Source organism: Macaca mulatta, chromosome 20 (genome assembly GCF_049350105.2).
Source record: "Macaca mulatta isolate MMU2019108-1 chromosome 20, T2T-MMU8v2.0, whole genome shotgun sequence".
In the NCBI taxonomy this organism is placed as follows: domain Eukaryota; kingdom Metazoa; phylum Chordata; class Mammalia; order Primates; family Cercopithecidae; genus Macaca; species Macaca mulatta.
This window is the reverse complement of record NC_133425.1, coordinates 54,401,006-54,426,453: the sequence shown is the minus strand read 5'-3', so window position 1 is coordinate 54,426,453 and position 25,448 is coordinate 54,401,006. Positions and strand designations below refer to the sequence as shown.

Sequence of the window (25,448 nt, the reverse complement as noted above, 5' to 3'; positions counted from 1 at the left end):
GAATGTGTCTCACGAGATCTGATGGTTTATAAACAGGAGTTTCCCTGCACAAGCTCTTTGCCTGCTGCCATCCATGTAAGATGTGACTTGCTCCTCTCCCGGCTTCCACCATAATTGTGAGTCCTCACCAGCCATGTGGAACTGTAAGTCCAATAAACCTCTTTTGTAAATTATCCAGTCTCAGGTTTGTCTATCAGCAGCATGAAAATGGACTAATACAGTATCCAATAGGTAGTTTTTCAATCCTCACTCTCTTCCCACCCTCCACCTTAAATTAGGAGCTGGTGCATACCATTCCCTTGTTTCCATGTGTGCTCAATGGAACTTGTAAGTTCCCACTTACAAGTAAGAATATGTGGATTTGGTTTTCTGTTCCTGTGTTAGTTCACTTAAGATAATGGCCTCCAGCTCCATCCATATTGCTGCAGAAGACATGATCTCATTTTTTATGGCTGTATCATATTCCATGGTGTATATACACCACATTTTCTTTATCCAGTCTACCATTGATAGGTATTTAGGTTGATTCTAGGTCTTTGCTATTATGAATAGTCAGTTTTCTTAAATAACACTAGGTTTACTCACTTATTACACTGCCTATGGTTGGAGTCTTAACTTTAATAGGCTGCAGCCTTACAATTCACCTTCCATTTATGACCTCGACTCTAAACTGTAATGTAGATTTTCCCCCATCTTCATTGTCTTGTACAAATATCCCACCAGAAACATTGTTTTAGGGGCACTGTACCACATTCCAATTGCCAAGAAGGGCAGCTTGCTGGAATGTTCACCCTAAATTAAGTAGTATTAAATAGAATGTAAATCAAATAGGATATTCAATAAGATATTTGTTGTTTTTCTGAAAACTTCATGTGTCATTATGTTCAGGACTTGTAGTCATCAGCACTTACAATGACTCAGATGGAGATGTAAACAGTAAGAGCTCAGCCTTGCAAATAACGTGAAGATGTGGGGGAAAGAAACTATTGAATGAAATGCAACATGCAACTGTATTAAACATGAATAAGATGCTTTAAACTTAAATCTGACTATTTTATCATAAAAATCCCTATAGAGGAGTTCAAGGCTGCAGTGAACTATGATTGTGCCACTGCATTCCAGCCTGAACAACAGAATGAGACAGTCTCAAAAAAGAAAAAAAATCCCTGTAGAGTTGCTATTGTTATTACCATATCTCTATCTCAAAGTATTAGGCTTTATCATCCCTAGAGCATACATGAAAAATCTACTGAATCTGAGCGAAGGGAACAGGGGAAGAAAAAAAAAACACCTCTACTCCTGAGGAAAAGGCAAGAACACATGCTGAACCTAGACCATTAGAGAGCTCCTTGCCCAGGTGAGGTGGCTCATACCTGTAATTCCAGAATTTTGGGAGGCCAAGGCAGGTGGATCACTTTGAGCCCAAAAGTTTGAGACCAGCCTAAGCAACATGACAAAACCCCACCTCTAAAAAAGTACAAAAAAATGAGCCAGCCATGCTAGCACATGTCTGTAGTCCCAGCTACTCAGGAGACCAAGGTAGGAGGAATTGTTTGAACCCAGGAGTTAGAGGCTGCAGTGAGTCATGATCACACCACTGCACTCCAGCCTGGGCAACAGAGCAAGACCATCTCAAAAAGAAAAACAAAAAACAAAAGCAGTTTATACTATCACATTTGGGATTAAGTTAAAAAATATATATCTCCTCTAGCTGAGGGGGAGGGGAACAGGACCCCTACAAGAACCCATCCTCAAGACCCATAGCAGAGTGCCTGCCTGATATGGAGGCTTCGTCAGAACAACAGAAAACATGAGCCCTCCCCTGCTCCCACCCCACCAGTGGCCTATTGCTGGAGAGAGGCAACAGGGAAGACCTAAAACCGGTGGTAGAGGCTGGGCACAGTGGCTCATGCCTGTAATACCGGCACTTTGAGAGGCTGAGGCGGGCGCATCATCTGATGTCAGAAGTTCGAGACCAGCCTGGTCAACATGGGGAAAACCCAGTCTCTACTAAAAATATAAAAATTAGCCAGGCACAATTATGCACACCTGTAATCCCAGCTACTTGGGGGGCTGAGGTTGCAGTGAGCCAAGATCACGCCACTGCACTTCAGCCAGGTCGACAGAGCTAGACTCTGTCTCAAAATAAATAAATAAATAACCCTCTGGCAAACCAGCCCCATCTTAAATGTAAAGAAAAACTAGAGGAATTTGAAGGCTATGGTATACCCAGGGTGTCTGAATTGTTTGCCCCAAAAAAGGGTATGTTGGTAAATTTTACGTTTCTTACCATAAATTTTTTAAGTATTTATTTGGCACAAGAGGTAATACGAGACTGACGGCTAGGAGACCACCTACTGAGCCTAGCCTGAGGACAGGGCTGAGTAGGAAGACACGTTTTTTTAATTTCAAAAGGTAATAGACCTAACCAGTCAACACTCCCTCCCCAGTCCTTTCTCTTTTGGGTACAGGTGAGTATATATTCTTACTAACTATCCTAATTAACAAACCATAGCAAAAGATGTATCTATGCTTTTTCTCTTGAGAGCAAAGGGCATGGTTAATCTTTCTTAGACGGCTTCCAGGACTTAAGCCAGGAAGGGAATTTGAGTCTCTTACCTCTCGGTAAGGCGTCCATCTTCAACAGGCAGAACTAAAAGGGCTATATGGTGGAGTCCTAACTCCAGGGACCTCAGCCCATGACCTTATTTGGAGATAGAATCTTTACAGAAGTAGGCAAGTTAAAAAGAGGTCATTAGAGTGGGCCCTTATTCAATATGACTGGTGTCCTTACAAAAAAAGAGAAATCTGGACACAAAAACAGACAAACAGCAAGTGATATGAAGAGACACAGGAAGAAGATGGCTGTCTACAAGCCAAGCAGAGAAGCTAGAACAAATCCTTCCTTCACAACCCTCAAAAGGAACCAGCCCTGCCAACACCTTAAGACTTCTATCCTCCAGAATTGTGAAACAATAAATTTCTGTTGTTTAAGCCAGCAGTCCCCAGCCTTCTTGACAACAAGGACCAGTTTCATGGAAGATAGTATTTCCATGGATGGGGAAGGGATGGTTTTGGGATGAAACTGTTCCACCTCACATCATCAGGCATTAGATTTTCATAAGACATGCACAACCTAGATCCCTCACATGCGCAGTTCACAATAGGGTTCACGCTCCTGTGAGAATCTAAGGCCACCACTGATCTGACAGGAGGCGGAGCTCAAGTGCTAATGCTCACTCACCCACTGCTCACTTCCTGCTGCGGGCCCAGTTCCTAACCGACCACAGGCCAGTACTGGCCTGAGGCCTAGGGGTTGGGGAAGCCTGGTTTAAGCCACTCCATTTGTGTTACTTTGTTACAGCAACCTAGTAAATTAAGACAGATGGTAACCACAGAAAGAAATTCCAAACCCAACTCAACTCATGGCAAGGTTGACTCAACCACTATATACTAAAGGCCTTGCAGAAGGAAAGGCACACACGTTTCCATGATAAAATGTATTTGCTTCAGTCTCTACAATATTAATGCTATCTGGCTTTCAACCAAAACTACTAGGCATACGAAAAAGACAAGCAAAAAATATACTGTCAAGAGACAAGGTAATCAACAGATTCAGATGCATATATGACATAGATGTTGGAACTGATGGGGAATTTTAAATAATTGTGTTAATGGCTATAGCAGAAAGATGGACAGCATGCAAAATCAGATGAATTATTTCAGCAGACAGATGGAAATTACCAGAAATAATTAAGGCCAGCTGCAGTGGCTCATGCCTGTAATCCCAGTACTTCAGGAGGCCAAAGTGGGAAGATCACTTAAGCCCAAATGTTTGAGACCAGCCTGGGCAACATAGCAAGACCCCATCTCTGCAAAAAAAAAAAAAAAAAATTTAAAAAATTAGCCAGGCATAGTGGTGTGCACCTGTGATTCCAGCTACTCAGGGGGCTGAAGCAGGATTGCTTGAGCCTAGGAGGTTGAGACTTGAGTGAACCGAGATCATGCCACTGCACTCCAGCCTGGCCAATAGAGACCTTAGCTCAAAAAAAAAAAAAAGAAAAAAAAAGTAAAATGCTGGAAAGAAAAAACACAGCAACAGGGGTGAAGAATGCCTTCAACAGGCTAATCAACAGACTTGACACAGCTGAAAAAAAATCAGTGAAGTTGACTATACATCAATAGAAATTACCCAAACGGAAACTTGAAGAGGAAAATAAGAGAAAAAAATAGAATGTAGCATCCAAGAGCTGTAGGACAATATCAAATAGTTGATTATTCATGTAATTGGAATCCCAGAAAAAGAATCCCATTTCTTTTCCAGGAAAAGGAGAATGAGGCAGAAAAAAATTCAAAGCAAGAATGGTGAAAAATATTTCAAAATTAATGACAAACACACATACCCATGCACATCCTAATCAAACTGCTAAAAAGGAAAGACAAAGAGAAAATATTAGAAAGTAGCCAGAGGGGGTAAAAAAGACACATTGCATGAAGAGAAACAAAAATGAGAATTACAGCAAACTTGTCAGAAACTATGCAAGCCTGAAGATAATGGAATAACACTTTTTAAAGGGCTAAATGGGAGGAGTGGTCACCCCAGAATTCCATACCCAGTGAAAAAATCTTCAAAAATTAAAGGAGAAAAAGGTTTTCTCAAACAAAAAAAAAGAATTACCAATATAAAAATTTTAAAGGAAATTGTTCAGGCAGAAGGAATATGGTATCAGAAAGAAACTTGGATCTACCCAAAGAAATAGAGAGTCTCTGAAATTGAATGAATAAAAATGTAAAATTAGTTTCTTTACTTCCATGTCTAAATGAAAACTGCCCAAAGCAAAAATAACAACAATGTAAAAGAGCATACGTCAAAGTAACAAAGTATTGAGAATCCAGTACTTCGGCCTCCCAAAGTACTTGGAAGAAAGTATTAGGAGTATAGTGCTGTAAGATCTTTATGCTATACATAAAGCAGTATCGTATTATTTGAAAGTGGATTCTGATTAATTTAAAATGTATCAGTCTGTTCAGGCTGCCATAACAGAATACCATAGACTGGTGGCCTAAAGAACAGAAATGTATTTCCCACAGTTCTAGAGATAGGGAAGCCCAAGTTCACTGTGCCAGCTGATTCAGTTTCTAGGAAGGGCTCTCTTCCTGACTCAGAGAGACAGCCACCTTCTTGCTATGTCTTTGCATGGTTGGGAGACAAAGAACAAGCTCTCTGGTGTCCCTTCTTATAAGGACACTAATTCTATCAGACCAGGGCCTCACCCTCATGATCTCCTCTAACACTACCTCCCCAAAGGCCCTATCTCTGAATACAATCATGTTGAGGGTTAGGGTTTCAACATATGAAATTTGTAGGGACACAAATATCTGGGTTCATAATAGATGTATACTGTTGACCCTAGGGCAATCACTTAAAAATGAGTTCAAAAATGTATAATATGCTAATAATATAGAAAATTAGAAACAAAAATATTCAGTTCAAAAGAGGCCAGAAAAAAACAGATTAAACAGAACACTAGCAACAGGGGAGATTTTAATCTAACCATATCAATAATTACATTAAAGCAACCAATCTAAATACCAATTATAAAACAGATTGTAGGCCGGGCGCAGTGGCTCAAGCCTGTAATCCCAGCACTTTGGGAGGCCGAGACGGGCGGATCACGAAGTCAGGAGATCAAGACCATCCGGGCTAACACGGTGAAACCCCGTCTCTACTAAAAATACAAAAAATTAGCCGGGCGTGGTGGCGGGCGCTTGTAGTCCCAGCTACTCGGGAGGCTGAGGCAGGAGAATGGCGTAAACCCGGGAGGCGGAGCTTGCAGTGAGCTAAGATCCGGCCACTGTACTCCAGCCTGGGTGACAGAGCAAGACTCCTCTCAAAAAAAAAAAAAAAAAGATTGTAATATGGGATTAAAAAGCAGGACCCAGTGATATGTGAAACCGACTTCATATATAAAACCATAGATTAAATTTAAAAGGATAAAGATGAACCATGAAAACAATCATCGCCGGGCGCGGTGGCTCAAGCCTGTAATCCCAGCACTTTGGGAGGCCGAGACGGGCGGATCACGAGGTCAGGAGTTCGAGACCATCCTGGCTAACACGGTGAAACCCCGTCTCTACTAAAAAATACAAAAAACTAGCCGGGCGAGGTGGCGGGCGCCTGTAGTCCCAGCTACTCGGGAGGCTGAGGCAGGAGAATGGCGTAAAAACCCGGGAGGCAGAGCTTGCAGTGAGCTGAAATCCGGCCACTGCAGTCCAGCCTGGGCGACACAGCGAGACTCCGTCTCAAAAAAAAAAAAAAAAAAAAAAAAAAAAAAAAAAGAAAACAATCATCAAAAGAGAGCTTGAGTTCTTTTATAAATATACAAAACAGACTTCAGAATAAGGAATGTTTCTGGAGATAAAGAGGGTACCACTAACGACAAGGGGATAAATTCTTCAAAAAGACATCACAGTGCTAAATGTGCATGTAGTTAACAGAGCTTCAAAACGCATGAAGCAAAAACTGACAGCACTAGAAGGAAAAAAGAAAATGCTACAGTTTATAGTTGTGAACTTCAACACTTGTCTCTTAGTAACTGATAGAACAAGTCAACAGAAAATTTATAAAGATCGAGAAAGTTTGCAAGACACTATCAACCAGTGATTAGACATATAGAATACTTCACCCACAACAGTAAAATACACATTCTCTTTATGTACACATTATCCAAGATAGATCATATCCCAGGCCAAAAAATAAGTTAACAAATTTTAAAGAATTAAAATTAAGGTATTTTCTCTAAATATAATGTAATTGAAATATAAGTAAACACCAGAAAGATATTTTGGGAAACCTCCCAATGTTTGGAAAATAATGCACTTCTAAATAACTCATGGGACAAAGGAAAAATCACAAGGGAAATTGGAATGTATTTTGAGCTGAATTAAAATGAAAACACAATACCAAGATTTACGGGATGCAGCTAAAAAAGTATTCAGAGGAAAATCTGCAGCACTGAACATCCACATTACAAAAAAAAAAATCTCAGATCAATAACCTCCCCTTCTACCTTAAACTAAAAAAGAAAATTAAATCCCAAAAAAAAGGTCAAAACTCAATTTAAAAAAATTTAATAGAGAAATACATTAAAAGTTTGTTCTTAAAGATCAGTAAAATTGACAACCCACCTGCCAAATTGGTCAAAAAAATATTACCAATACCAGATGAGAGAAGTGAAAACACAATAAATTCTGTAGATACTAAAAGGAAAACAAGGGCATATTATGAACTTGGCCAGGCATGGTGGCTCACACCTGTAAGCCTAGCATTTTGCAAGTCTGAGGCAGGAGGATCACTTGAGCCCAGGATTCGAGACCAAAGCTGGCAAAATGGTGAAATCCTGTCTCTACACATAATGCAGAAATCATCTGGGTGGGGTGATGTGCACCTGTAGTCCCAGACACTCAGGAGACTGAAATGGGAGGATCACTTGAGCCCAAGACATTGAGGCTGCAGTGAGCTGTGACTGCGCTTCTGCACTCTAGCCTGGATGACAGAGCGAGACTCTGTCTCAGATTAGATAGATCGATGGATAAATAGTTGATTGATTGATAGATAGATTATAAATAGATACAGAGATAAATAATGTAGGCTGAGTGCAATGGCTCACACCTGTAATCTCAATTTTGGGAGGCCAAGGCAAGCAGATCACTTGAGATCAGGAGAGTTTGAGATCATCCTGAGTAACGTGGCAAAATCTTATCTCTACAAAAAATACAAAAATTAGCTGGACATGCTGGCTCAGGCCTGTAGTCCCTCAGGAGGCTGAGGTGGGAGGATCACTTGACCCCAGAAGGCTGAGGATATAGTGAGTCAAGACTGCACCTCTGCACTCCAGCCTGGGTGACAAGAGTGAGACCCTGCCTCAAATAAACAGCTTTATGCCAATAAAGTGACAACTTAGAGGAAATGGACAAATTCCTTGAAAGACAAACTAAGAAAGCTCACTGTAGGAAACATACATAACCTGAATAGCCCTGTGTCTATTAAAGAAATTACTTGGCAGTTAAAAACCTTCCCACAAGGAAAACTCCAGGCTCAGATGGCTTCACTGGTGAATTCTGCCAAGCATTTAAGGAAGAAATAATATCACTTTACACAAACTTTTCCAGAAAATTGAAGAGGTGAGAACACTTCTCAACTCAATGAGTCCAGCATTACCCTGATACTCTAGACAAAGACATCCAAGAAAACTACTGAACAATACACCCTATGAATACACACACAAAAATTTTCATCAAAGAATTGGTGAATAAAATCAACAATAAGTTGAAAGTACAATCGACTATGACCAACAGGAATTTATCTCTTGAACACAGAACTGATTTAACATTTGAAAATCAGTGTAGGCCGGGCATGGTAGCTCACGCCTGTAATCCCAGCACTTTGGGAGGCCGAGGCGGGCAGATCACTTGAGGTTGGGAGTTCAAGACCAGCCTGACCAACATGGAGAAACCCCATCTCCACTTAAAAAAAAAAAAAAAAAAACAAAAACAAAAAAATTAGCTGGGCATAGTGGCCCATACTTGTAATCCCAAGGCAGGAGAATCCCTTGAACCTCGGAGGCAGAGGTAGCATTGAGCCGAAATCGCGCCATTGCACTCCAGCCTGGGCAAGAGCGAAACTCTATCTCAAAAAAAAAAAAAAAAAAAGGAAAATCAGTGTAATTCACCGTATCAACAGACTAAAGAACCACCATATGATCATCTCGATAGATGCAGAAAAAGCCTCTGGCAAAATTCAAAACCACTTATGATGTAAGTTATCAGGAAACCGGGAATAGAAGAGAACTTCTTTCACCTGTTAACAGGTAATGTCTAATGGTGAAAGGAGAAATGCCTTCCAGAGTGGAAGCAAGGCAAAAATTACACACTTTCGAGACGGAGTCTCGCTCTGCCACCCAGGTTGTAGTGCAGAGGCACAATTTTGGCTCACTGCAACCTCCACCTCCTGGGTTCAAGCAATTCTCCTGCCTCAGCCTCCCGAGTAGCTGGGATTACAGGCATGGGCCACCATTCCCAGCTAATTTTTGTATTTTTAGTAGAGACAGGGTTTCACCATGTTGGCCAGGCTGGTCTTGAACTCCTGACCTCAGGTGATCTGCCCACCGTGGCCTCCCAAAGTGCTGAGATTACAGGCTTGAGCCACCGTGCCAGGCCAAGAATTACACTCATCACTACAATTCAACATTGTATAAAGGAAAATACTTGCAAATCAGATACCTGACAGAAAAATTGTATTTGAAATGCATAAAGAACTATCAAAATAAAATCAAAAAAACTGCATGCTATGCCTGAAAATGCATGTCCCCTCCCCAGAAAATTCCTTTGTTGAAATCCTAATCCCCCAGAGGATGGTATTAAGAGGTAGGACCTTTGAGAAGGTGATGAGGTCAGAAGGCACAGTGGCAGAGCCCTCACAAATGGTATTAGTGCCCTTATAAAGGACTCCAGAGAGCTGCCCTGCCCCTTCCACTATATGAGGACACAGCTAGAAGGTGCCATCTATGAGCCTGAAATTAGCCCTCAGCAGACACTGAATCTGCCACTGTTTATAAGCTGCCCAGGCTATGGTATTATGTTATAGCAGCCTGAAACGATGAAACAACAAAATAAAAGTGGACAAAACATCTGAGCAGACACTTCACCAAAGAAGACATGCAGACTGAACGAAAATCACATGTAAAGATTCTCAGCATTATTGATCATTAAGTAAATGCAAATCAAAACCACGTGATACTACTATACACCTATTGGAATGACTAAAAAAGAAAAACCAACAATACCAAGAGTCGGTGAGAACGCACAGCAACCAGATTTCTCCTACATTGCTGGTGGGAATGCAAAATGATACTGACACTTGGAAAAATAGTAAAGCCGTTTCTTATAAAGTCAAACATATGCTTTCAGACAACATCACAATCCCACGTACACGTTTTTACCCAAGTGAAATGAAAACCTATGTTCACACAAAACCCTGTATGCAAATATTTACAGCAGTTTCCATCATCTTTGCCAAAAACTGGAAGCAACTCAAATATTCAACTGGAAAATGGATAAACAAACTGTGGTATAGCCATACAATGATATACTGCCCAGCAATTTTAAAAAGAATTGATATATACAATAACATAAGTGAGGCTGGACACAGTGGCTCACACCTGTAATCCCAGCACTTGGGAGGCCGAGGCGGGTGGATCACTTGAGGTCAGGAGTTTGAGACCAGCCTTGCCAACAAGGTGAAACCCCATTCTCTACTAAAAATACAAAAATTAGCCAGGTGTGGTAGTGGGCACCTGTAGTCCCAGCTACTCAGGAGGCTGAGGAAGGAGAATCACTTGAACCCAGGAGGCAGAGGTTGCAGTGAGCCAAGATCACACCACTGCACTCCAGCCTGGGCAACAGAGTGAGACTCTGTCTAGAAGAAATTAAAAATAAACAAATCTCAACTGCAGTATGCCAGTGATCCCCACTCTTTTTGGCACCAGGGACTGGTTTCGTGGAAGACAATGTTTCCACAGATGAGAGGCTGGGGGTGAGGGACAGGGGGATGGTTTCAGGATGATTCAAGTGCGTTACATTTATTGCACTTTATTTCTGTTATTACATTGTAATATATGAAATAATTATACACGTCACTATAATGTAGAATTAGCAGGAGCTCTGAGCTTGCTTTCTTGCAATCAGACAGTCCCATCTGGCGGTGATGGGAGACAGTGACAGATCATCAAGCATTTAGATTCTCATAAAAAGCATGCTACCTAGATCCCTTGTATGTGCAATTTACAATAGGAACTGCATGCTCCTATGAGAATCTAATGGCACACCTGATCTGACAGAAGACAGAGCTCAGGCAGTAACGCGAGCTATAGGAAGTGGATGTAAATAGAGAGGAAGCTTCACTCTCTCACTCCCTGCTATGTGGCCTGCTTCCTAACAGGTCACAGACTGGTACCGGTCTGTGGTACCAGTCTGTGGCCCAGGGTTGGGGACCCCTGCATTACAATAAAAGAAATAAGCCAAACCTAAAATCTTAACACTGTATGATTCCATTTATTTAATATTCTTAGAAAGGCAACATAACATCATAACAGAAAACATGTTAGTGCTTGTCAAAAGTCCAGGTTAGAGGGAGGGGTTGACTAAAAGGGGGTACAGGAGAATTTTGGGGGGTGATAGAACTGTTTTATATCTTGATTACAATAGTAGCTACATAACTATATATCTGTCAACATTCACAAAAACACACACTATAAAGGGTAAATTTTACTATACGTAAACGTTAACTTATTTTAAACAGGAAAATGCTATTGACATGTAGTGACAAATCATTAAAGCTAATAGACTCCCCTGTAAATCCCAGCAATCTGGGAGACTGAGGCAGGTGGATCACTCGAGCTTAGGAGTTTGAGACCAGCCTGGGCAGGAGGCAGAGCTTGCAGTGAGACAAGATTGAGCCACTGCACTCCAGCTTGCGCAACAGAATGAGACCCTGTCTCTAAAGAACATCTAAATAAAAATGGTTGCACCACCAAAACATGTCTTTATTTTCACTTGCAAAAGATCAACTCAGATTAACTGCAATTAGAACCCAAGAGTTTTACTTGGCTACAGGTCATTTTAAGCCCCAACCCTGTACTATGTCTGCTCGAACAATAAATTGGACTAGATTAATAAATGAGGTCTGCACTATTGACATCTGGAACATGATATCCACATCTGGGCAGGTGAAATATATATATCCTTAGGATGCTATTACAGAAGAGAACTGAAGAAAAATGTAACTTTGAAAAGAAATATCCCATAGATGGTAGTCTCTTGAGTCTTACCTAGTCTTATTCACATAGTCACAGAAACCATAGCAAGGATCAATGTGTAGTGGTTTCTAGGAAGTAGATTTTGGTCTCATATTGCAGTTACATTGTTTTCTCACAAGTATTCGATATGGAGTAAACTGTCCGAGAACACAGTGATAGCACCATCTTCCCAGGTATTCAAGGAGAGAGAAAACAGGAATGCTGTAAAGAAGTTGAATAACTATGTTTTCGAGGAGATAGAGCCTGGTGACCTCAAATTTATCTTTCAATTCTGATTTCACTGCTCTTTGTGTATACCGGGTTCTAATATTAATTTATTGTGGTAAATCACATCACCACTTTTAAGAATTCACTCTAGGTACGTTTCCTCTTAGCGACATTAAGAGAACTTTAATTCTTGTTCTTCCAAAACTGGACTGTATCTAAACTTTAAGCAGCAGCCGTGTGCTCCTGTGTAAATCCATTCCCAAGAAAAGTCAATCTTATCTTCTCAATAGTGCCCTCCAGCAGGTTCTCACCATGACGTTCCAAAGTTCTTTCTCTGGGTGACCTGAAATTCTTCCTGATGTTTACCGTATGTGTGCCTGATCCTTTGAATTCAGTGAACTGAAAAAGATTGAGATGGTAGTTCAGATAGCAAAGCATGACCCCATAAATGTTATGCAGACCTTCCCAGCACCAAAGCCTACTAAGGTAGAACAAAGGAGTCACCATTGGGTCACAGGTCAGGAACCAAGCCATGAAAGACATCAGATCTCAGTAAGAAAATCAGAATTCTTGCAGCTACAAAAAGGAATGAAATCATATTCTTTGCAGCAACACAGATGGAGGCAGAGGCCATTATCCTAAATAAACTCAGAAACAGGGAACCAAATACATGTTCTCACTGATGAGAGGAAGCTAATGGATACATATGGACATATGAAAATAGACAATGGGGGTTCCAAGAGATGGGAGGGGGAAATAGGTGAGGGTTGAAAAATAACCTATCGGGTGCAATGTTCACCACTTGCATAATGGGTACACTAGAAGCCCAGTCCCCACCAGTATGCAATGTACCTATGTAACAAACATGCACACGTACCCCCAAAACTAAAATAAAATTTTAAAAAGCAAAGAAATGCTATTTTATGCTTTTTTTCTTTTAAACTTTTAGTGTTCTATGTAATATAAAAAGTAAAATTAAGAATAAAAATCAAAACTATAAAAACAGAAAGAAAATTAGAATATTATAAGCCACCCAAGACCAGGGCCAGCAGAAGTTGATGGGGAGGTAAGACACGAGGAATCCAGGGGGGAAGGCAAGGCAGCAAAGGAAGAGACTTAGCAGGCATTGTGCTATTACGGGCATTGTTTCTTAGACCTTAGAGCAAGGTAAGAAGTAGATAATCACATCCCTATTTTACATCCCTATGAAGCTACTGAGACCTAAAAGGTCAATTAACTACCGCAAAGCCATCCAGCTAATAGTCACATTTTTACCCAGGTCTGCCTGATTCCAATCCCAGGCTTCTAACTACTGTGCCAACAGTTCTCAATCAGGGGTGATTCTTGCTCCTCTTCCTACCTGGGAATATTTGGCAGTGTCTGAAGACATTTTTGGTTGTCAGAACTGCAAGTAGGAAGGGGATGCTACTGACATCCAGTAAGTGAAAGCCAGGGATGCTGCTAAACATCCAACAAAGGACAGCACCCCCATCACAAGGAATTACCCAGAACAAAATGCCAGTAGTGCCAAACTTAACCTTGCACTATGCAATGCATAGGAGATATGGAAGACAATTTTCAAGTTTAAGCACTATTTTGCTTCAGTGGTGCTCTTTCCATAATTCATAATCTTGGTCCTGGTGGCATACCTTGGCCAGTATTAAAGACTGGGGTCCCCATGTGTCTAATTTCTGCCCTTTAGGACAGAGAAGATTTGAGTGACACCCCAGTATTTTTTGTAATATAAACCACAAAACGACTGTGTTGAACTGAAAGATTTTGGAATGCCTGACCCCAGCTCAAAAGGCAACACAAAGAGAGCCCATAACGTATGCAGCAGGCAGCACTGAGCTCCTGGGGCAGGGCCGGCATGGGGATAGGAATTATGTCCCCATTATCCACAAAGTGAACATTTTTCTAACAATAACACAGTGATTTCAGAAACAATTTTAAAAACAAGAATCTTTTCCCCCAAACTCCAGAGCTTTTCTGATTTTTTTCAGCAACAAAAGAATTCAGCTTCCAAAAAAAGCAGGCTGCATCTCTGAATATTAAAACTCCCACCTTGGGAAATTTTGTAAGCCTTCAGACAACCTCTTTTAAAGTTACAAATGAAAGTCACTCAACAGACGACACTGCTCATGGACCCCTTTTATCTATGGAAGAAAGACAGAAAGAAACAGAGCAGTAACTTAGGAGCAGAGACCAAATTACTGACCTTCAGTCACCTTCCACACCATGCCTGGTCCAAACAAGATAGGGAGTTAAAAGCTTCAACCAATAGCAACAGCAAATGATGTAATTTGATGATATTTTTAAAACCCATCAAGGGAGAATAAAAAAGCTAGATCGTATTATGCATAGAGCTCTTAAAGGTTAAAAACAGCCTCAATTTGCCTTTAAGCCCTTTCATGCTGAAATCAACCATTCCACTTTCCTCTCTGCCCAAAGAGCAAGCAATTCTAGAACTAAAGAACTAGTCCACTGACGCTCGGACTCACTGAATGAGTTTATTTTTTATCTGTATGTGAAACCAAATGGGTTTTCTTTTTAGGGCTGCATGGGTGAACCCCTCCCGTCGTTCCCCCAGCTCTGTCACTGAGATTTTCCTTCTCTATGATGGTGATTATGCTACATTGATACCCATTTGTCCACGTCTTCAACATGGACTCCTGTGTTCCTCCACGCCAGCTGCATTTTTCACACAACCCAACCATGAAACTGTCTAAATTGCCACCAAATGTAACCATCAAGGGTCTCATGCCCAAAACTGCCATAGCAGGAAGCACCATAACAGTTTTTGTCATTTTTCCCAGGGCACACAGATTGCTCAAATCTGCTTCTCTGCCTTATTTTTCCCTAACTCATAACTGTAAGCATTAACTACCCGTTCTCAGGCATTCGTGATATACCTGACACTGTACTAGGCGTTTTACAAATAGTTAATTCAGTCCTTGCAGTAACTCATGAGGTAAATATTACCTCTCCATTTTACATGAGAAATTCAAAACTGAAAAGTTTTAATAACTTATAAAAGATGACATGGAAAATAAGTGGCATATTTAGTCCCAAGTGTCTCACCCCAAAAACCGTTTTTACTACACAGCACACAAGACTTATGGAAGACATTTTAAAAAGTCAATAGCAGTTACTTCTAGAATATAAGGCGACGGCTAACTTCAGATCTTTCTTAATTATATTTTTTTTTATTTAAAACTGGGCACGCGGCTGGGTGCAGTGGCTCACGCCTGTAATCCCAGCACTTTGGGAGGCCAAGGTGGGCAGATCACCCGAGATAAGGAATTCGAGACCAGCCTAGCCAACATGACAAAGCCCTGTCTCTACTAAAAACACAAAAATTAGCCAGGCGTGGTGGCGCGTGCCTGTAATCCCAGCTACTCAGGAGGCTGAGCCAGGAGAAGTTCTTGAACCCAGGAGTTGGAAGTTAGTGTGAGACTCCGTCTCAAAAACCATAAAATAAAACTGAAATTAAATTGGGCACATAAGATAGAACAAAAACATCTAAAAAAACACAAAAAACACACCAAGGCCGGGTGTGATGGCTCATGCCTATACTCCCAACACTTTGGGAGGCCGAGACAGATTGCTTGAGCCCAAGAGGAGTCTGAGACCAGCCTGTGCAACATGGCAAAACCCCATCTCTACAAAAAATACAAAAATATATATATAGCTGGGCATGGTGGTGCATGCCTGTAGTTCCAGCTACTCGGAAGGCTGGCGGGGGAGGATTGCTTAAGCCTGGGAGTTTGAGACTGCAGCGAGCCATGATTGCTTAAGCCTGGGAGTTTGAGGCTACAGTGAGCAGAGATCATCCACTGTACAGCCTGGGCAACAGTGAGACCCTGTCTTAAAAAAAAATAGTGGCTGTCCAAAGGCCGGCTGAGTTCAAGTCTCAGTGCCACATTTTGCTTGCTGCAGAACCTTGTGTCACTCAAAATCAGGCTCAAAAAAACAAAACAACAACAAAAAAAGACCAAGTATGTGAAACAACCATTTTCAAGATACACTGGACATTTAAGCAACAAAGGTTGTGACCCCCTACAGATGGGAAACAAATAAGGTGGGCCAAACGATTGCTCCAGTGTACTCTAAGAGTTTTCAGATCTCTGCACATGGAAGGGAAACCAGGCTGAGCTTTGCAGACTCCCTGAGTTAGGAAGACAAACCAACTGCCAAGTCCAATAAGAAAGTAGCTAGAGTTCACAGCACAAAGTAACAGAGAGGAGAGGGAAGTGCAGAGACAGAACTCCAGAGATCTGCACAGGGTGCCCCGCCAAGTGTATAATGAGTACCGACTGATCCATGCATATATGTCAGGAAACTACCCAGGCCAGGGAAAGAACCATCCAAAAAGATTAAAGTACCCAAGGTTCAAACAGGGCTTGAAATAGTGCCTATTCCCACCAGCAAGATTAGAGAACCACAGGACTCATAAGTCACTGGGTAGAGTACACAGTAGGGTTTTGCCTCAGTCATGGAAAATAATTATCCCTACACTGAGCTCTGCTCCAGTCCCATCTAATAATTCTTAAACGAAATACCTGAAAGGATCAAACTACTTCCAAGTAACTTAAATGTGTCCCAGAAAAAACCTCAAAAATATTTATAGAGGTACAAAAATATCCAGCACTCAGTGCTGAGTCTGAATGTGTTCCTTCAAAATTGATGTTGGAATTTAATCCCCAGTGTGACTGTATTAAGAAGTGAGGCCTTTGGCCCTGCGTGGCGATTCGCGCATGTAATCCCAGCTCTTTGGCAGGCCGAGGTGTGCGGATCACGGGGGTCAAGAGATGGAGCCCATCCTGGCTAACACGGTAAAATCCTGTCTTTACTAAAAATACAAGAATTGGCCAGGCGTGGTGGCAGGCGCCTGTAGTCCCAGCTACTAGGGAGGCTGGGGCAGGAGAGTGGCTTGAACCCAGGAGGCGAAGGCTGCAGCGTGCACAGACGATGTCAGTGCACTCCAGCCTGGGTGACAAAGCCACACTCATCTTTTGGGGGGGGGGAAGTGAGGCCTTTACGAGGTGATTTAGGAACATTACCCTTGTAAAAGAGGCTCAAGGGAGCCCCCTTACCCCTTCCGCCGTGTGAGGACACAGCAGAAAGCCACTATTTTTGAAGGGGGGAGCAAGCCCTCACCAAACACAATCTGCTAGCACCTTCATCTTGGACTTTCCAGCCTCCAGAACTGTAAGCAGTTCATTTCTGTTGTTTATAAATTATCCAGTCTAAAGGTACTTTGTTATAGTTATCTGATCAGGCTATGACTGAAATGGGTACTGAGAAGTGGAGTGCTGCTGTAATAAACATCTTAAAACGTGGAAGCAGCTTTGAAACTGAGTAATGGGTAGAGGCTGGGAAAGTTCTGAGGTACACTGCCATGAAAGGAGTCTCAAAGGGCAATTTGGTAAAGGCTCGGATAAAGAGCTGTAGAGAAAGCCTCAGCCTTCTTAGAGATTACCTAAGTGGTCATGAGAATGTTGGTAGAAACACAAACAGAGGCCTTTCCGATGAGGTCTTCGATGCAAACTAGGAACGTGTTACAAGAAACTGGAGGAAAGGTGATTGTTATTAAGTTGCAATTAACTTGGCTTGCTTACTTGTGTCCTAATGTTTTGTGAAAAACGAACTTTTGAGCAACAAAATATTTTGCAAAGGAAATCTCTAAACACTGCTGAGTGCAGAAAGGTTTCTCTAGACTGCTTATAATAAACTGAAAGGAGACACGAACTAAAGATTAAACTAATAATCAAAAGAAACAGAACTTACAGATAGTGAAAATCCTCATGTAAAGAATGAGAGCCAGGCACGGTGGCTTACGCCTACAACCCCAGCACTTTGGGAGGCCAAGAGTTCGAGACCAACCTAGTGAAATCCTGTCTCTTAGAAATGCAGAAATTAGTTGGGCGTGGCGGCAGGCGCCTGTAATCCCAGCTACTCAGGAGGCTGAGGCAGGGAATCACTTGAACCTGGGAGCTGGACATTGCAGTGACCCGATTTCGTGCCACTGCACTCCAGCCTGAGCCAAAGAGTGAGACTGTCGCAAAAAAAAACGAAAAAGTGTATTCAAATGTATTTGAATTTTGGAGGAACACAAACGTTCAGACTATAGCATTGAGTGCTGGATATCTTCGTACCACTGTAAACACTAAGGTTTGTTCTGAGACACATTTAGGCTACCTGTAAGTAGCTTGACCCTTCACAAGTGTTTCTTTTAAAGTGCATTCAAATGTTATTTCTTTCCTAATAAGGTGATTAGTATGGATAGAAAGAAGACAGATGCTCTCTGTTAAGACAACGGAAGACTAATCTCGAAACTGTTTCAGAGATTATAGGGGCTGCCACTGCCATCACAGGACCAGAATGCCAAGACCTAAGGGACAGAACTATGTCAAATAAGGGTCCTCAGGCATCGTCGGACCTCAGCACCCACTTCACTGTGCCACCTCAAGTTTCTGTTCCCAGTATTCCAGCAGAGATCTTCAGTCATCCCAGACGCGGCTCCAGTGACTTCAAGTGCAACGCAGGCTGCAATGACTTTCCCTCTTTACACTGCTGGTGTTAAACCTTAGTAGCACCCACGTGGTGCCAATTCTGCAGTGGCAGAGAGTCCAAGAGCTATGGCGGTATGGCTACCTCCAACCTAGATTTCAAAAGATGTTCTGAATGGCCTCAGGGCCCCAACACTGAACTATCACACAGGAGGAACCACCACAGAGAGACCAATCAGAAATTAACAGCCACCCATGTGCAACTCCAGTCTGGGAAACCCGCAGGCATAACCACCCAACCTGAGAACTGCAGCAAGGTTTATGCCCAGCAAACCCATGAGACTGACTCACGGGCCCAACCCCCTTGCCCCAAGTATAAACATTATCTTCAAGCCTTAAAATTTGCCCTTTCGGGCTTATGGACTTACTTGGAACCAGTTACTCCCTTCTTATTTCTCCCCTTTTAAAATGGGAATGTCTATTCCACGCCTGTCCTGCTGTGTTCGGAATTGGCGCGATCTATGGTCTCGCCGACTGCAAGGAGGAAGTCGCAAAACCCTTACCGTGAGTCTTGCAGTTCTTAAAGACGGTGCGTCTACACTCTGTTCTTTCAGACATGCACATGTATCTGGATCTTCCTTTCGGTTGGTTCTTGGTCTGGCTGACAGGAGTGAAGCTTACAGCCCTTCGGTGTAAGCGTTAATAGTTTTTAAAAGTAGCGCATCTGCAGTTGGTCGTTCTTTCCTGAGGATTCATCATCTCACTGGTTTTCAAGAAAGCAGCTGTGACCTTTGTGATAAGCGTTACAGCTCTTAAAAACAGCGAGGCCTCAAACAGCGAGCTGCAGTAAAAACAACTCCAAATAACAAGAACACTAAACCTTCCACCACGCCAAAAACAAATTCTAGCAGATAAGTATTAGCTGGCTCCGGCAGCCTGCTTTTATTCCCTTATCAGGCCCCACCCACATCTGCGGATTGGTCTTTTTTACAGAGAGCTGATTGGTCCATTTTACAGAGAGCTGATTGGTCCATTTTACAGAGAGCTGATTGGACCGTTTTGACAGGGTGCTGATTGGTGCATTTACAATCCCTGAGCTAGACACAGAGTAGTGATTGGTGCATTTACAATCCTCCAGCTTGATATAAAAGTTCTCCAAGTCCTCACTAGATTAGCTAGTCACAGAGCACTGATTGGTGTATTTACAAACCTTGAGCTAGATACAGAGTACTGATTGGTTTGCAAACCTTGAGCTAGACACAGGGTGCTGATTGGTGCGCTTACGATCCCTTAGCTAGACATAAAGGTTCTCCAAGTCCCCCCGGAATCAGGAGCCCAGCTGACTTCACCTAGTGGTTTCCCTACCAGTGCTGCAGGCGGAGCTGCCTGCCAGTCCTGCACCGTGCACCCCCACTGCCCGGCTCCTGGGCGGCTGATGGGGGACGGCTAATAGGGACCGTGCACCACGGAGCAGGGAGTGGCGCCCGTCGGGGACACTCGGGTGGCACGGGAGCCCACCGCGGGGCGGGTGGTTCGGCATGGCGGGCTGCAGGTCTGGAGCCCTGCCCCGCGAGGAGGCAGCTGAGGCCCCGCGAGAACTCTAGCGCAGTGCCGGCGGGCCAGCAGTGCTGGGGGAGCCGGCTCAACCTCCGCAGGTGCTGGCCCGGGTGCTAACCCCTCACTGCTCTACGCCGGCGGCGCCCACCCGCCGCTCGGTGTGCGGGGCCCGCCAATCCCGCGACGGTGAGCGCCGCGCGCTTCTCTGGTTCCTGTCCGGCTTCTCCCTCCACACCTCCCTGCAAGCAGAAGGAGCCGGCTCCGGCCTCCGCCAGTGGAGTGGCGGGCTGAAGGGCTCCTCCGACGCCACCAGAGTGGAGGCGGAGGCCGAGGAGGCGCCGAGTGAGGGCTGCTAGCACATTGTCACCTCTCACTGCCGTTTTATTTTGAAAGCACGTAACATGGTTGATTTCACAGATTCGCAATTGGAGAGCAATTTGCCTACCTTGAGTCCCACCCATATTTGACTTAGATGATATTTACATGAAACTCTGGCCTTTAGACTTTTGAGTTGATGCTGAAAAAGTGAAGAGTTTTGGGGCTACTGGGATGTAATGAATGTGTCTTGCTTGTGGAAAGGACACGAATTTTCAGGCCAGAAGCAGAATGCTATGGTCTGAATGTTTGTGTTCCTCCAAAATGTATATGTTGGAACTTAATCCCCCATGTGATTTTATTAAGAAGTGAGAGCCGCTGGGCGCTGCGGCTCACCCTGTAATCCCAGCGCTTTGGTAGGCTGAGGCGGGAGGATCATGAGGTCAGGAGATCAAGACCATTGGCTAACATGGGGAAACCCCGTCTCTACTGAAAATACAAAAAAAATTAGCCAGGCCTGGTGGCACACGCCTATAGTCCCAGCTACCAGGGAGGCTGAGGCAGGAGAATCGCTTGAACCCAAGAGGCAGAGGTTGCAGTGAGCTGAGATCGCACCATTGCACACCAGACTGGGTGACGGAGCAAGACTCCGTCTCAAAAAAAAAAAAAAAGAAGTGAGGCCTTTAGGAGGTGACTTAGGAATAGTACCCTTTAAAAGAGGCTTGAGGGGACCCCCTTAACCCTTTCACCACGTGAGAATACAGCAACCAGGCACTATCTTTGAAGCAGAAAGCAAGCCGTCACCAAACTCTAAATCTGCTAGCACCTTAATCTTGGACTTCCCAGCCTCCAGAATTGTGAGCAACAAATTTCTGTTGTTTGTAAATTACTCAGTCTAAGGTATTTTGTTATGGAAGCCTAAATGAACTAAGATACACAATAAGGTAAAATTCACAATATCTGGCATCCAATCAGAAACTAACAGAAACGCAAAGAAGTTTTTTAAAAATACAAACATAATGAGAAAAAGTAATCAAAACTGACCCAGAATTGAGACAGATATTTGAATTTTACAGGCAAAAACATTAAAATGATTATTTTACCTTCATTTCACGTGTTTAAAATTTGAAGTACAAAAATAAAATATATAAAAAGACTCAAATCTAACTTCTAGAGATGCGAAAATGCAATGTATCACATGGAAAATATATTGGATGGGAGTAATGGCAGATTAGACATTGCAAAGAAAAGATCAGTGAATTAAAAAGGCAGCAATAACAACTATCCAAAATGAAACACTGAGAGACAAAAGTAGTAAAAGTAAAAGATGGTAGTGTGTGCCTGTAGTCCTAGCTACTCAGGAGGCTGAGGCAGATCACTTGAGCCCAGGAGGTCAATGTTGTAGTCAGCTATGATCGTGCCACTGCACTCCAGCCTGAGCAACAGAGCAAGATCCTGTGTCTAAAAAATGAATAAATAATAAATAGTGTGAGGTGACAGTGACCAGAATGAGAAGTGAGCTGAACATTGAGTATGATCAAAAAAGGCTGTTTTACCTCACAAGAAACTAAATTCATTAGTTTATTGACCCATGACATAGTAGGTGTCATGCATGAAGAACGCAGCATTAGCCAGACATATAAAGTCTTTGAACCGTGGGAAAGTGTCTTATCTTCTGAGTCTTAAGTTCACCAAGTGTAAAATAAGAACTTTTTTTTTTTTTCTTTCTGAGACAGAGTCTCACTCTGTTGCCCAGGCTGGAGTGCAGTGGTGCAATCTCGGCTCACTGCAAGCTCCACCTCCCGAGCTCACGCCATTCTCCTGCCTCAGCCTCCTGAGAAGCTGAGACTACAGGCGCCCGCCACCACGCCCGGCTAATTTTTTGTGTTTTTAGTAGAGACGGGATTTCACCGTGTTAGCCACGATGGTCTCAATCTCCTGACCTCGTGATCTGCCCGCCTCAGCCTCCCAAAGTGCTGGGATTACAGGCGTGAGCCACCGTGCCTGGCCAAAATAAGAACTACTTTACACAAACTTTCTTCGGTCCTCAGATTCATACCTTCAGGTACTTGAGGGCATTCCCATTTAAATGATCCAAAAACTCAGCATGTCTAAACCATGTTCTGCCCTCTACAAACCTGTGCATCTCCCAAGTTCTAAGTTCTTTATTGAATCACCATACACATAGCCATAAATCTGAAAACATACTAAATAAATCACTTTTCTTCTCCCTTACCCACCCACACTGATCTAGTCACCAAGTCCTGCCATTTAAAAAGGAATATTATCAGAAATAGAAATACTGCATGATCCCACTTCTACACAGAATCTAAAATAGCCAGACTCATAGAAGCACAGAGTAGGATGGTGATTGCCAGAGGCTGGGAGGATGGAGGAATGGGGTGATGTTGGTCAAAGGGTACAGAAATGGTGACTTTGTAGAAGTGATTGATATGTTAATTACTGGAATGTGATGATCATCTCACAATGTCTATCAAAACATCATGTTGTGTATCTTAAATATATACTTTTTTTTGTTTGTTTCTAGGTAGTTAATGATTTGATTGACAACAGCAAAAACTACTGTAATATATACAAAATTATCATTTTATGTCAGGAGAAAATATATCATATTGGCAACAGAACATGTCCTGCCAACCACCAAGTGGCTGGCATAGTACGTCCACCCTGTGACAGGCCCACTGGGACTGTGGTGAACCTGCCTGAACCTCAGTACAAAGCCCCCTTTCCCTGAGAAATGTACAGAAGGAGAGACGAAGAGAGTGCCCCCAAAAGGAAGAGGGAGAGGCTGGGGTCCTGTGCCCCTAGCTCAGAACTTCAGGGGGAAGACCGGCCAGAACTTGGGCTGCTTTGGGTCACAGTGCTTGTCAAAGCTCAGCTGCACCAAACCTCCACAGCCTGGAGCTTGGCAGCACTGTTCCCGTACAAGCGCCTCATCTCAGCCTGGCACTGCTCGCCGGGCCGCTCAGTTGGGGGCTCCACCAACCCGTGGGTTTTGTAGCACAGGTCGTGGTCGGCGTTCACGTAGCTGTCCAGGCACTCTGCATCCAGCTGCTGCCGCCGCCCTCGTTCTCTGTGCCTCTCGGTTTTCAAAGTACTGGCGGAGATCCTCGGTGATTTCCATATTGCTCAGGTCACATTCTACCTCTGCATCTACCCCTCCTCTTTAAACAAAGTGTGGTCTTCTCTCGTGGATGCCTGGATCCCACTGCTGTCATGTGGATGCTGCCCAGACCCTCTGAAATGTGAAGGACTGCAGGTGGAGTCCGGCCAGGTCACATGATGGTCATAGAAGGACTGAGGATATCCAGCCTGGTTGTCTTTAGAGATTTGGAAAAGAAGTGCAGAAAGGAAGTGCTGGCTGGGAGTGGTGGCTCATGCCTGTAATCCCAGCACTTTGGGAGGCCAAGGCGGGCGGATCACATCAGGAGTTCAAGACCAGCCTGGCCAACATGGTGATACCCCGTCTCTACTAAAAATACAAAAAATCAGCCGGGTGTGGTGGCAGGCACCTGTAATCCCAGCTACTCAGGAGGCTGAAGCAGGAGAATCGCTTGAAACAGGGAGGTGGAGGTTACAGTGAGCCAAGGTTGTGCCGCTGTACTCCAGCCTGGGCAACAAGAGCGAGACTCCATCTGAAAAAAAAAAAGGGAAGCACCACAGAAGACTGAAACAGGATTCCACGGCCTTCCTGTAGGCATTCTGATGGCTTTGCCATCAAGCCATTGTTTGATGATAACGTTGCCAGTATCTTGCATACGCCAGATGAGAATACCAAGGCCTGGTAGCTTTCTATGTTAATGCCTTCACCACTGCCATCTCTGACTGTGAAAGTCCAAATAGGCGCTGAAACTCGTGGGCGCGCAGCTTGCAGATCCCGGACAGTGGGCGAGTAGGGGCCTAGTTTTCGTTGGAAAGACAGAGGCGGTGGGGAGTGGGGAGAAGGTGGCTGTTGCTGGGGTGACTGGAAGTGTGCTAATATATACAGTTTTTTTTAATTCTTTTTTATTTTAATTTTTATTTTTAGTTCTGGGGTACATGTGCATGCAGGATGTGCAGGTTTGTTACATAGGTAATCGTATGCAACAGTGGTTTGCTGCACCTATCAGCCCATCACCTAGGTATTAAGCCCAGCATGCATTAGCAACTTTTCCTAATACTCTCCCTCCCACTACCATACCCCCTGACAGGCCCCAGTGTGTGGTGTTCCCCAATTTTTTTTTTTTGAGATGGAGTCTCGCTCTGTTGCCCAGGCTAGAGTACAGTGGCACTATCTCTGCTCACTGCAACCTCTGCCTCCTGGGTTCAAGCAATTCTCCTGCCTCAGCTTCCAGAGTAGTTGGGACTACAGGCACACAGAGATGGGGTTTCACCATGTTAGCCAGGATGGTCTCGATCTCCTGACCTCATGATCTGCCCGCCTCAGCCTCCCAAAATGCTGAGATTACAGGCATGAGCCACGATGCCCAGCCTTTTCCCCAATTTTTATATGTTCAAAAAACTAAGTTGTCACAAATGAAGAATTTAAAAGACAAAAAAAAAGTTAAAAATAATTTTTAAAATTGACCCAAAAAGGAGTGTTATGTAATTATTAAAAATAAGCCTGCCTGGTGTGGTGGCTCACCCCTGTAATCCCAACACTTTGGGAGGCCAAGGCAGGTGGATCATTTGAGGCCAGGAGTTCCAGACCACCCTGGGCAACATGGTGAAACCCCATCTCTACAAAAATACAGAAATTAGCCAGGCGTGGTGGCGTGCACCTGCAGTCCCAGCTACTAGGGAGGCTGAGATGGGAGGTTCGCTTGAGCCCGGTAGGTAGAGGCTGCAATGAGCCATGATTACACCACTGCACTCTAGCCCAGGCAACAAAACGAGACCCTGTCTCAAAAAAAAAAAAAAAGAAAGAAGACCATAAAATATATAATGACTTAGAGCGATAGCCCAAAGCATCACTCTATAC

General features: G+C 43.4%; 1 long non-coding RNA gene and 1 pseudogene across 1 annotated transcript in view; both read right to left on the bottom strand.

Annotated features, from left to right (window-relative positions):
* The window catches only part of LOC144338063 (uncharacterized), a 175,663-nt gene extending 156,152 nt beyond the window's left edge, over nucleotides 1-19,511 (bottom strand). Inside the window, exon 1 of the long non-coding RNA XR_013411836.1 lies at nucleotides 19,024-19,511. This is a non-coding gene — a long non-coding RNA (uncharacterized LOC144338063). The remainder of the gene's footprint in view (nucleotides 1-19,023) is intronic.
* A 3,786-nt stretch (nucleotides 19,512-23,297) lies between these two features.
* On the bottom strand, nucleotides 23,298-24,337 carry LOC100423332 (gem-associated protein 8-like; annotated as a pseudogene).
* Between the last annotated feature and the right edge of the window lie 1,111 nt (nucleotides 24,338-25,448).